Here is a 12,475-nt window from a genome sequence, read left to right as displayed (position 1 = left end):
TACCGGGAGGTTCCTGGTTCAATCCCAGCTCAGCCACTGGCTCATTGTGTGTGACCCTGTCCCTGAGCAAGTCCCTTAACCTCCTTGTGCTCCTTCCTTCAAATGAGATGTAAAACCCAGGTCCTATTGTAAGTGACTCTGCAGCAGCAGCAGCAGCAGTTGTGATGCACAGTTTATCTGTAAGTTGCTTTGAATAAAAAACATCAACTAAATAAATAAAACTGATAAGCTCGAAAATGATTTCCAATTATTTAAAATAAAAATAAAAACTTTGATACAGACACTGCTGAGTCTTTACTTTTAGTCTTGTCAATAAAAAATAACGAAACATGGAAATAGATGTGCAGGAACCACGTAGCTATTTATTTGACAGTCAGAAAGCTAAAAACATTGAGCTCCTTTTAAAGAAAACCTGACTCCCTGTGTGACGAAGCCGCCTGCCGGAGAGTTGTTGAACAACTAGTGAGTTCCTTCCTTCCTCCGACGGGTTCGTGTTTGTTTCTGTCTTTGACCATAGTTTCAGGGGAGAGCGCGAACGCAGTCCCCCACTACCAGAAATGATGCAGTCGAGATTCCCGCATTTGGGGAATTCGCAGGGGTCAGCACAGCCGGAGTGCAATGGCCGAGCCTCGCCCTGGGTGAACCACCTTCATGATCATGGTATCTCCCCTGCCAGGTAAGTATGAGTTGTACACATTGCGAGTCGTCACCCGTCCACAAGAGACATTTTTCAAAGAAACGGTGCCTACATCTGCAATTTAAAGAAACACTCTTTTCCTAATATAACATTTTCATTGTTATCATATCGCACTTTCCAGTCTGTTGGGTGTAATGGGTTCCTTCAGTTTTCAGTATAAGTATTTATAAATTGCATTCCCGTAATGCCTCTCGGTATATATTTGCATGCGCCTTTATCATTGGAGGACAAGATGCCAGGATTTACACAGGACGACGTCATTCGTGCAGCAGCATGTGAGATGTTCCGCAAAAGAAGCGACGGGTCTGTATACACGTCTGCGTAAACTAAATAAAAAAAAATGTAACAAATGTACGACTTTCAAAAAGAAAGCAAGCAAAACATTGGTCAAACATTTGTTAAGGTCACACATAATATAAATAAACTCGAACGAATGAACGGGTCACTAAATCCGTTCTTGGTTGATATGCTCGTTTTGTTCTCTTGTTTGGCACAATAATCTAAACACGCAGTTTGTGGCTTTAAAACATGTCTCGTTCTGTTACTATAATAAAAAGTACTTCATCAACTTTTATTTCTTTTTTTAATTAATTAAACTAACCATAACTAGCAAAACTCGTCAGTACTTTTGTCTTAACCCTGTTCACATTTGTTTGTATCGGACCGCTACTGGTAGTTTCGGCTTAGAATATAATACGATAACCCTTTCTGTCCTAACTCAGTTTTCAAAACCAGTAAAGGCTGATACAATACTTGTTCGTGTGTGGAATGGGACAATAAAAAAACAAAAAAAAGAAAACGATGTTTAGACTTACAGCTTCCAGGTTAGTAACATAAATAACAAGGGAAATAGCGCCCCCTGTCAAGCTGCAGAAAGAAAAGCTTACAGCACCTGGTATTCCCAGGCGGTCTCCCATCCAAGTACTAACCAGGCCCGACCTTGCTTAGCTTCCGAGATCAGACGAGATCGGGCGTTCTCAAGGTGGTATGGCCGTAAGCGAACGACAGTCTTGGTTTATCTCTTTCATAGTATTAAGTTAATATCATTCATGCAATGACAGGTTGGGGGAGGGATTTCCAGATCTCTAATTTGTCACAAACGTTAACATTTAAGCAGCTCTGGGCTCCACGTGTGCGGGCCCGTGTGTCCGTGTGTCTGTGTGTGTATATAGCAGCATTAAAAGTGCCATTAGATTCTTGCGAAATTGTATGTTCACAAAGTAGTAGCCACACGTTGGCATTGAAAGTGTTAAGTTCTCAAAGGCATCCATTTTGTATATTACCCTCTTTTAGTTTGAATCTGCAGCAGTGTTGTAATGGATCTCAGCTGTACTACTGAGCTGTGTTGCCGTTGGAGGACTGTATGCCCTGAAACCAATTTGATGTTTATTCTACAAAATAAATCCCCCTTTCAAACAACTCGTGTGGTTCTTTAGGCTGAGCAGTACGGCAAGGGTCCCTCTCCTCCAGTTAGAGACAGCATACATGTGGTTACATGATACATGGATGAAGGCTTATTGTGACCTGTTCGACTCCTCGAGACCATCACTTTCAATTCAAACACAAAATGTCTCGTTTTCAATCGCTCGACAACACCCACAGTACAGAAATGTGCATTAATGATCAACAAAATGAGAATACGTTAAAAAAAAAAAAAAAAGATGTAAAGCTGGTAGATTCGTATCTCAGAGGAACGGGAAATTAAAACAAGGTAAAGGCAATCATCTAAATAAAGCTGAATCAATAACGGATAACGACATAGAACGTCTGTACAGAACTGAAACACTATGTTTTAAAAAAACAACTGTACCGCTGAACCTCGTCTTCTTTAATATTAGCAACTTTGTAACTTTGATACACGTGCCGCTGACTCGTTACTTTGTCTTCTCAAGATGAAACACTTCACAATACATGTACATAAAACACTTTGGTACTTTCTAGAACATTATACGCTCCGAAAGAAAAAACAAAATCTCATTCCCAGTCTGACAGAGCCACCTGCTGGAGATATATAGATAATCGCTAATTGCTTTCAATACCTGTGTTTTTAACTTTGACTATAACATCAGGGGAGAGCGCGAACGCGATTGCAGCCCTGCTTGTAAATCTGCTTGTATGTGGTTTTATGTTGTCTAATTAAAGTGTTTGTCTGCCAAGATATGATTTAAGGGGCTTAGTGGTCAGGTGGTTAAAGAAAAGCTCTTGTTACCGGGAGGTTCCTGGTTCAATCCCAGCTCAGCCACTGGCTCATTGTGTGTGACCCTGTCCCTGAGCAAGTCCCTTAACCTCCTTGTGCTCCTTCCTTCAAATGAGATGTAAAACCCAGGTCCTATTGTAAGTGACTCAGCAGCAGCAGCAGCAGCAGCAGCAGCAGTTGTGATGCACAGTTTATCTGTAAGTTGCTTTGAATAAAAAACATCAACTAAATAAATAAAACTGATAAGCTCGAAAATGATTTCCAATTATTTAAAATAAAAATAAAAACTTTGATACAGACACTGCTGAGTCTTTACTTTTAGTCTTGTCAATAAAAAATAACGAAACATGGAAATAGATGTGCAGGAACCACGTAGCTATTTATTTGACAGTCAGAAAGCTAAAAACATTGAGCTCCTTTTAAAGAAAACCTGACTCCCTGTGTGACGAAGCCGCCTGCCGGAGAGTTGTTGAACAACTAGTGAGTGAGTTCCTTCCTCCGACGGGTTCGTGTTTGTTTCTGTCTTTGACCATAGTTTCAGGGGAGAGCGCGAACGCAGTCCCCCACTACCAGAAATTATGCAGTCGAGATTCCCGCATTTGGGGAATTCGCAGGGGTCAGCACAGCCGGAGTGCAATGGCCGAGCCTCGCCCTGGGTGAACCACCTTCATGATCATGGTATCTCCCCTGCCAGGTAAGTATGAGTTGTACACATTGCGAGTCGTCACCCGTCCACAAGAGACATTTTTCAAAGAAACGGTGCCTACATCTGCAATTTAAAGAAACACTCTTTTCCTAATATAACATTTTCATTGTTATCATATCGCACTTTCCAGTCTGTTGGGTGTAATGGGTTCCTTCAGTTTTCAGTATAAGTATTTATAAATTGCATTCCCGTAATGCCTCTCGGTATATATTTGCATGCGCCTTTATCATTGGAGGACAAGATGCCAGGATTTACACAGGACGACGTCATTCGTGCAGCAGCATGTGAGATGTTCCGCAAAAGAAGCGACGGGTCTGTATACACGTCTGCGTAAACGAAATAAAAAAAAATGTAACAAATGTACGACTTTCAAAAAGAAAGCAAGCAAAACATTGGTCAAACATTTGTTAAGGTCACACATAATATAAATAAACTCGAACGAATGAACGGGTCACTAAATCCGTTCTTGGTTGATATGCTCGTTTTGTTCTCTTGTTTGGCACAATAATCTAAACACGCAGTTTGTGGCTTTAAAACATGTCTCGTTCTGTTACTATAATAAAAAGTACTTCATCAACTTTTATTTCTTTTTTTAATTAATTAAACTAACCATAACTAGCAAAACTCGTCAGTACTTTTGTCTTAACCCTGTTCACATTTGTTTGTATCGGACCGCTACTGGTAGTTTCGGCTTAGAATATAATACGATAACCCTTTCTGTCCTAACTCAGTTTTCAAAACCAGTAAAGGCTGATACAATACTTGTTCGTGTGTGGAATGGGACAATAAAAAAACAAAAAAAAGAAAACGATGTTTAGACTTACAGCTTCCAGGTTAGTAACATAAATAACAAGGGAAATAGCGCCCCCTGTCAAGCTGCAGAAAGAAAAGCTTACAGCACCTGGTATTCCCAGGCGGTCTCCCATCCAAGTACTAACCAGGCCCGACCTTGCTTAGCTTCCGAGATCAGACGAGATCGGGCGTTCTCAAGGTGGTATGGCCGTAAGCGAACGACAGTCTTGGTTTATCTCTTTCATAGTATTAAGTTAATATCATTCATGCAATGACAGGTTGGGGGAGGGATTTCCAGATCTCTAATTTGTCACAAACGTTAACATTTAAGCAGCTCTGGGCTCCACGTGTGCGGGCCCGTGTGTCCGTGTGTCTGTGTGTGTATATAGCAGCATTAAAAGTGCCATTAGATTCTTGCGAAATTGTATGTTCACAAAGTAGTAGCCACACGTTGGCATTGAAAGTGTTAAGTTCTCAAAGGCATCCATTTTGTATATTACCCTCTTTTAGTTTGAATCTGCAGCAGTGTTGTAATGGATCTCAGCTGTACTACTGAGCTGTGTTGCCGTTGGAGGACTGTATGCCCTGAAACCAATTTGATGTTTATTCTACAAAATAAATCCCCCTTTCAAACAACTCGTGTGGTTCTTTAGGCTGAGCAGTACGGCAAGGGTCCCTCTCCTCCAGTTAGAGACAGCATACATGTGGTTACATGATACATGGATGAAGGCTTATTGTGACCTGTTCGACTCCTCGAGACCATCACTTTCAATTCAAACACAAAATGTCTCGTTTTCAATCGCTCGACAACACCCACAGTACAGAAATGTGCATTAATGATCAACAAAATGAGAATACGTTAAAAAAAAAAAAAAAAGATGTAAAGCTGGTAGATTCGTATCTCAGAGGAACGGGAAATTAAAACAAGGTAAAGGCAATCATCTAAATAAAGCTGAATCAATAACGGATAACGACATAGAACGTCTGTACAGAACTGAAACACTATGTTTTAAAAAAACAACTGTACCACTGAACCTCGTCTTCTTTAATATTAGCAACTTTGTAACTTTGATACACGTGCCGCTGACTCGTTACTTTGTCTTCTCAAGATGAAACACTTCACAATACATGTACATAAAACACTTTGGTACTTTCTAGAACATTATACGCTCCGAAAGAAAAAACAAAATCTCATTCCCAGTCTGACAGAGCCACCTGCTGGAGATATATAGATAATCGCTAATTGCTTTCAATACCTGTGTTTTTAACTTTGACTATAACATCAGGGGAGAGCGCGAACGCGATTGCAGCCCTGCTTGTAAATCTGCTTGTATGTGGTTTTATGTTGTCTAATTAAAGTGTTTGTCTGCCAAGATATGATTTAAGGGGCTTAGTGGTCAGGTGGTTAAAGAAAAGCTCTTGTTACCGGGAGGTTCCTGGTTCAATCCCAGCTCAGCCACTGGCTCATTGTGTGTGACCCTGTCCCTGAGCAAGTCCCTTAACCTCCTTGTGCTCCTTCCTTCAAATGAGATGTAAAACCCAGGTCCTATTGTAAGTGACTCTGCAGCAGCAGCAGCAGCAGTTGTGATGCACAGTTTATCTGAATAAAAAACATCAACTAAATAAATAAAACTGATAAGCTCGAAAATGATTTCCAATTATTTAAAATAAAAATAAAAACTTTGATACAGACACTGCTGAGTCTTTACTTTTAGTCTTGTCAATAAAAAATAACGAAACATGGAAATAGATGTGCAGGAACCACGTAGCTATTTATTTGACAGTCAGAAAGCTAAAAACATTGAGCTCCTTTTAAAGAAAACCTGACTCCCTGTGTGACGAAGCCGCCTGCCGGAGAGTTGTTGAACAACTAGTGAGTGAGTGAGTTCCTTCCTCCGACGGGTTCGTGTTTGTTTCTGTCTTTGACCATAGTTTCAGGGGAGAGCGCGAACGCAGTCCCCCACTACCAGAAATTATGCAGTCGAGATTCCCGCATTTGGGGAATTCGCAGGGGTCAGCACAGCCGGAGTGCAATGGCCGAGCCTCGCCCTGGGTGAACCACCTTCATGATCATGGTATCTCCCCTGCCAGGTAAGTATGAGTTGTACACATTGCGAGTCGTCACCCGTCCACAAGAGACATTTTTCAAAGAAACGGTGCCTACATCTGCAATTTAAAGAAACACTCTTTTCCTAATATAACATTTTCATTGTTATCATATCGCACTTTCCAGTCTGTTGGGTGTAATGGGTTCCTTCAGTTTTCAAGTATTTATTAATTGCATTCCCGTAATGCCTCTCGGTATATATTTGCATGCGCCTTTATCATTGGAGGACAAGATGCCAGGATTTACACAGGACGACGTCATTCGTGCAGCAGCATGTGAGATGTTCCGCAAAAGAAGCGACGGGTCTGTATACACGTCTGCGTAAACGAAATAAAAAAAAATGTAACAAATGTACGACTTTCAAAAAGAAAGCAAGCAAAACATTGGTCAAACATTTGTTAAGGTCACACATAATATAAATAAACTCGAACGAATGAACGGGTCACTAAATCCGTTCTTGGTTGATATGCTCGTTTTGTTCTCTTGTTTGGCACAATAATCTAAACACGCAGTTTGTGGCTTTAAAACATGTCTCGTTCTGTTACTATAATAAAAAGTACTTCATCAACTTTTATTTCTTTTTTTAATTCATTAAACTAACCATAACTAGCAAAACTCGTCAGTACTTTTGTCTTAACCCTGTTCACATTTGTTTGTATCGGACCGCTACTGGTAGTTTCGGCTTAGAATATAATACGATAACCCTTTCTGTCCTAACTCAGTTTTCAAAACCAGTAAAGGCTGATACAATACTTGTTCGTGTGTGGAATGGGACAATAAAAAAACCAAAAAAAGAAAACGATGTTTAGACTTACAGCTTCCAGGTTAGTAACATAAATAACAAGGGAAATAGCGCCCCCTGTCAAGCTGCAGAAAGAAAAGCTTACAGCACCTGGTATTCCCAGGCGGTCTCCCATCCAAGTACTAACCAGGCCCGACCTTGCTTAGCTTCCGAGATCAGACGAGATCGGGCGTTCTCAAGGTGGTATGGCCGTAAGCGAACGACAGTCTTGGTTTATCTCTTTCATAGTATTAAGTTAATATCATTCATGCAATGACAGGTTGGGGGAGGGATTTCCAGATCTCTAATTTGTCACAAACGTTAACATTTAAGCAGCTCTGGGCTCCACGTGTGCGGGCCCGTGTGTCCGTGTGTCTGTGTGTGTATATAGCAGCATTAAAAGTGCCATTAGATTCTTGCGAAATTGTATGTTCACAAAGTAGTAGCCACACGTTGGCATTGAAAGTGTTAAGTTCTCAAAGGCATCCATTTTGTATATTACCCTCTTTTAGTTTGAATCTGCAGCAGTGTTGTAATGGATCTCAGCTGTACTACTGAGCTGTGTTGCCGTTGGAGGACTGTATGCCCTGAAACCAATTTGATGTTTATTCTACAAAATAAATCCCCCTTTCAAACAACTCGTGTGGTTCTTTAGGCTGAGCAGTACGGCAAGGGTCCCTCTCCTCCAGTTAGAGACAGCATACATGTGGTTACATGATACATGGATGAAGGCTTATTGTGACCTGTTCGACTCCTCGAGACCATCACTTTCAATTCAAACACAAAATGTCTCGTTTTCAATCGCTCGACAACACCCACAGTACAGAAATGTGCATTAATGATCAACAAAATGAGAATACGTTAAAAAAAAAAAAAAAAAAGATGTAAAGCTGGTAGATTCGTATCTCAGAGGAACGGGAAATTAAAACAAGGTAAAGGCAATCATCTAAATAAAGCTGAATCAATAACGGATAACGACATAGAACGTCTGTACAGAACTGAAACACTATGGTTTAAAAAAACAACTGTACCGCTGAACCTCGTCTTCTTTAATATTAGCAACTTTGTAACTTTGATACACGTGCCGCTGACTCGTTACTTTGTCTTCTCAAGATGAAACACTTCACAATACATGTACATAAAACACTTTGGTACTTTCTAGAACATTATACGCTCCGAAAGAAAAAACAAAATCTCATTCCCAGTCTGACAGAGCCACCTGCTGGAGATATATAGATAATCGCTAATTGCTTTCAATACCTGTGTTTTTAACTTTGACTATAACATCAGGGGAGAGCGCGAACGCGATTGCAGCCCTGCTTGTAAATCTGCTTGTATGTGGTTTTATGTTGTCTAATTAAAGTGTTTGTCTGCCAAGATATGATTTAAGGGGCTTAGTGGTCAGGTGGTTAAAGAAAAGCTCTTGTTACCGGGAGGTTCCTGGTTCAATCCCAGCTCAGCCACTGGCTCATTGTGTGTGACCCTGTCCCTGAGCAAGTCCCTTAACCTCCTTGTGCTCCTTCCTTCAAATGAGATGTAAAACCCAGGTCCTATTGTAAGTGACTCAGCAGCAGCAGCAGCAGCAGCAGCAGCAGCAGCAGCAGCAGCAGTTGTGATGCACAGTTTATCTGTAAGTTGCTTTGAATAAAAAACATCAACTAAATAAATAAAACTGATAAGCTCGAAAATGATTTCCAATTATTTAAAATAAAAATAAAAACTTTGATACAGACACTGCTGAGTCTTTACTTTTAGTCTTGTCAATAAAAAATAACGAAACATGGAAATAGATGTGCAGGAACCACGTAGCTATTTATTTGACAGTCAGAAAGCTAAAAACATTGAGCTCCTTTTAAAGAAAACCTGACTCCCTGTGTGACGAAGCCGCCTGCCGGAGAGTTGTTGAACAACTAGTGAGGGAGTTCCTTCCTCCGACGGGTTCGTGTTTGTTTCTGTCTTTGACCATAGTTTCAGGGGAGAGCGCGAACGCAGTCCCCCACTACCAGAAATTATGCAGTCGAGATTCCCGCATTTGGGGAATTCGCAGGGGTCAGCACAGCCGGAGTGCAATGGCCGAGCCTCGCCCTGGGTGAACCACCTTCATGATCATGGTATCTCCCCTGCCAGGTAAGTATGAGTTGTACACATTGCGAGTCGTCACCCGTCCACAAGAGACATTTTTCAAAGAAACGGTGCCTACATCTGCAATTTAAAGAAACACTCTTTTCCTAATATAACATTTTCATTGTTATCATATCGCACTTTCCAGTCTGTTGGGTGTAATGGGTTCCTTCAGTTTTCAGTATAAGTATTTATAAATTGCATTCCCGTAATGCCTCTCGGTATATATTTGCATGCGCCTTTATCATTGGAGGACAAGATGCCAGGATTTACACAGGACGACGTCATTCGTGCAGCAGCATGTGAGATGTTCCGCAAAAGAAGCGACGGGTCTGTATACACGTCTGCGTAAACGAAATAAAAAAAAATGTAACAAATGTACGACTTTCAAAAAGAAAGCAAGCAAAACATTGGTCAAACATTTGTTAAGGTCACACATAATATAAATAAACTCGAACGAATGAACGGGTCACTAAATCCGTTCTTGGTTGATATGCTCGTTTTGTTCTCTTGTTTGGCACAATAATCTAAACACGCAGTTTGTGGCTTTAAAACATGTCTCGTTCTGTTACTATAATAAAAAGTACTTCATCAACTTTTATTTCTTTTTTTAATTAATTAAACTAACCATAACTAGCAAAACTCGTCAGTACTTTTGTCTTAACCCTGTTCACATTTGTTTGTATCGGACCGCTACGGGTAGTTTCGGCTTAGAATATAATACGATAACCCTTTCTGTCCTAACTCAGTTTTCAAAACCAGTAAAGGCTGATACAATACTTGTTCGTGTGTGGAATGGGACAATAAAAAAACAAAAAAAAGAAAACGATGTTTAGACTTACAGCTTCCAGGTTAGTAACATAAATAACAAGGGAAATAGCGCCCCCTGTCAAGCTGCAGAAAGAAAAGCTTACAGCACCTGGTATTCCCAGGCGGTCTCCCATCCAAGTACTAACCAGGCCCGACCTTGCTTAGCTTCCGAGATCAGACGAGATCGGGCGTTCTCAAGGTGGTATGGCCGTAAGCGAACGACAATCTTGGTTTATCTCTTTCATAGTATTAAGTTAATATCATTCATGCAATGACAGGTTGGGGGAGGGATTTCCAGATCTCTAATTTGTCACAAACGTTAACATTTAAGCAGCTCTGGGCTCCACGTGTGCGGGCCCGTGTGTCCGTGTGTCTGTGTGTGTATATAGCAGCATTAAAAGTGCCATTAGATTCTTGCGAAATTGTATGTTCACAAAGTAGTAGCCACACGTTGGCATTGAAAGTGTTAAGTTCTCAAAGGCATCCATTTTGTATATTACCCTCTTTTAGTTTGAATCTGCAGCAGTGTTGTAATGGATCTCAGCTGTACTACTGAGCTGTGTTGCCGTTGGAGGACTGTATGCCCTGAAACCAATTTGATGTTTATTCTACAAAATAAATCCCCCTTTCAAACAACTCGTGTGGTTCTTTAGGCTGAGCAGTACGGCAAGGGTCCCTCTCCTCCAGTTAGAGACAGCATACATGTGGTTACATGATACATGGATGAAGGCTTATTGTGACCTGTTCGACTCCTCGAGACCATCACTTTCAATTCAAACACAAAATGTCTCGTTTTCAATCGCTCGACAACACCCACAGTACAGAAATGTGCATTAATGATCAACAAAATGAGAATACGTTAAAAAAAAAAAAAAAGATGTAAAGCTGGTAGATTCGTATCTCAGAGGAACGGGAAATTAAAACAAGGTAAAGGCAATCATCTAAATAAAGCTGAATCAATAACGGATAACGACATAGAACGTCTGTACAGAACTGAAACACTATGTTTTAAAAAAACAACTGTACCGCTGAACCTCGTCTTCTTTAATATTAGCAACTTTGTAACTTTGATACACGTGCCGCTGACTCGTTACTTTGTCTTCTCAAGATGAAACACTTCACAATACATGTACATAAAACACTTTGGTACTTTCTAGAACATTATACGCTCCGAAAGAAAAAACAAAATCTCATTCCCAGTCTGACAGAGCCACCTGCTGGAGATATATAGATAATCGCTAATTGCTTTCAATACCTGTGTTTTTAACTTTGACTATAACATCAGGGGAGAGCGCGAACACGATTGCAGCCCTGCTTGTAAATCTGCTTGTATGTGGTTTTATGTTGTCTAATTAAAGTGTTTGTCTGCCAAGATATGATTTAAGGGGCTTAGTGGTCAGGTGGTTAAAGAAAAGCTCTTGTTACCGGGAGGTTCCTGGTTCAATCCCAGCTCAGCCACTGGCTCATTGTGTGTGACCCTGTCCCTGAGCAAGTCCCTTAACCTCCTTGTGCTCCTTCCTTCAAATGAGATGTAAAACCCAGGTCCTATTGTAAGTGACTCTGCAGCAGCAGCAGCAGCAGTTGTGATGCACAGTTTATCTGAATAAAAAACATCAACTAAATAAATAAAACTGATAAGCTCGAAAATGATTTCCAATTATTTAAAATAAAAATAAAAACTTTGATACAGACACTGCTGAGTCTTTACTTTTAGTCTTGTCAATAAAAAATAACGAAACATGGAAATAGATGTGCAGGAACCACGTAGCTATTTATTTGACAGTCAGAAAGCTAAAAACATTGAGCTCCTTTTAAAGAAAACCTGACTCCCTGTGTGACGAAGCCGCCTGCCGGAGAGTTGTTGAACAACTAGTGAGTGAGTTCCTTCCTCCGACGGGTTCGTGTTTGTTTCTGTCTTTGACCATAGTTTCAGGGGAGAGCGCGAACGCAGTCCCCCACTACCAGAAATTATGCAGTCGAGATTCCCGCATTTGGGGAATTCGCAGGGGTCAGCACAGCCGGAGTGCAATGGCCGAGCCTCGCCCTGGGTGAACCACCTTCCTGATCATGGTATCTCCCCTGCCAGGTAAGTATGAGTTGTACACATTGCGAGTCGTCACCCGTCCACAAGAGACATTTTTCAAAGAAACGGTGCCTACATCTGCAATTTAAAGAAACACTCTTTTCCTAATATAACATTTTCATTGTTATCATATCGCACTTTCCAGTCTGTTGGGTGTAATGGGTTCCTTCAGTTTTCAGTA

General features: G+C 40.8%; 9 non-coding genes across 9 annotated transcripts; all 9 read right to left on the bottom strand.

Moving 5' to 3' along the window:
* Positions 1–520: 520 nt before the first annotated feature.
* On the bottom strand, positions 521–684 carry LOC131707565 (U1 spliceosomal RNA). The gene has a single exon (XR_009311208.1). It is a non-coding gene; the product is annotated as a U1 spliceosomal RNA (small nuclear RNA).
* An 893-nt stretch (positions 685–1,577) lies between these two features.
* Positions 1,578–1,696, bottom strand: LOC131706613 (5S ribosomal RNA). The gene has a single exon (XR_009310675.1). It is a non-coding gene; the product is annotated as a 5S ribosomal RNA (ribosomal RNA).
* A 1,736-nt stretch (positions 1,697–3,432) lies between these two features.
* Positions 3,433–3,596, bottom strand: LOC131707275 (U1 spliceosomal RNA). Its single transcript, XR_009311070.1, has one exon. It is a non-coding gene; the product is annotated as a U1 spliceosomal RNA (small nuclear RNA).
* An 893-nt stretch (positions 3,597–4,489) lies between these two features.
* LOC131706610 (5S ribosomal RNA) lies at positions 4,490–4,608 on the bottom strand. The gene has a single exon (XR_009310674.1). It is a non-coding gene; the product is annotated as a 5S ribosomal RNA (ribosomal RNA).
* Positions 4,609–6,327: 1,719 nt separating this feature from the next.
* Positions 6,328–6,491, bottom strand: LOC131707273 (U1 spliceosomal RNA). Its single transcript, XR_009311069.1, has one exon. It is a non-coding gene; the product is annotated as a U1 spliceosomal RNA (small nuclear RNA).
* An 888-nt stretch (positions 6,492–7,379) lies between these two features.
* On the bottom strand, positions 7,380–7,498 carry LOC131706608 (5S ribosomal RNA). Its single transcript, XR_009310672.1, has one exon. It is a non-coding gene; the product is annotated as a 5S ribosomal RNA (ribosomal RNA).
* Positions 7,499–9,251: 1,753 nt separating this feature from the next.
* LOC131707272 (U1 spliceosomal RNA) lies at positions 9,252–9,415 on the bottom strand. Its single transcript, XR_009311068.1, has one exon. It is a non-coding gene; the product is annotated as a U1 spliceosomal RNA (small nuclear RNA).
* Positions 9,416–10,308: 893 nt separating this feature from the next.
* Positions 10,309–10,427, bottom strand: LOC131706607 (5S ribosomal RNA). Its single transcript, XR_009310671.1, has one exon. It is a non-coding gene; the product is annotated as a 5S ribosomal RNA (ribosomal RNA).
* A 1,714-nt stretch (positions 10,428–12,141) lies between these two features.
* Positions 12,142–12,305, bottom strand: LOC131707478 (U1 spliceosomal RNA). Its single transcript, XR_009311200.1, has one exon. It is a non-coding gene; the product is annotated as a U1 spliceosomal RNA (small nuclear RNA).
* Positions 12,306–12,475: the final 170 nt, after the last annotated feature.

The sequence above is a fragment of the Acipenser ruthenus genome, chromosome 2 (genome assembly GCF_902713425.1).
Source record: "Acipenser ruthenus chromosome 2, fAciRut3.2 maternal haplotype, whole genome shotgun sequence".
NCBI classification, from domain to species: Eukaryota; Metazoa; Chordata; class Actinopteri; order Acipenseriformes; family Acipenseridae; genus Acipenser; species Acipenser ruthenus.
The sequence above is the reverse complement of the archived record's forward strand: the minus strand, read 5'-3'. Positions and strand labels throughout refer to the sequence as shown.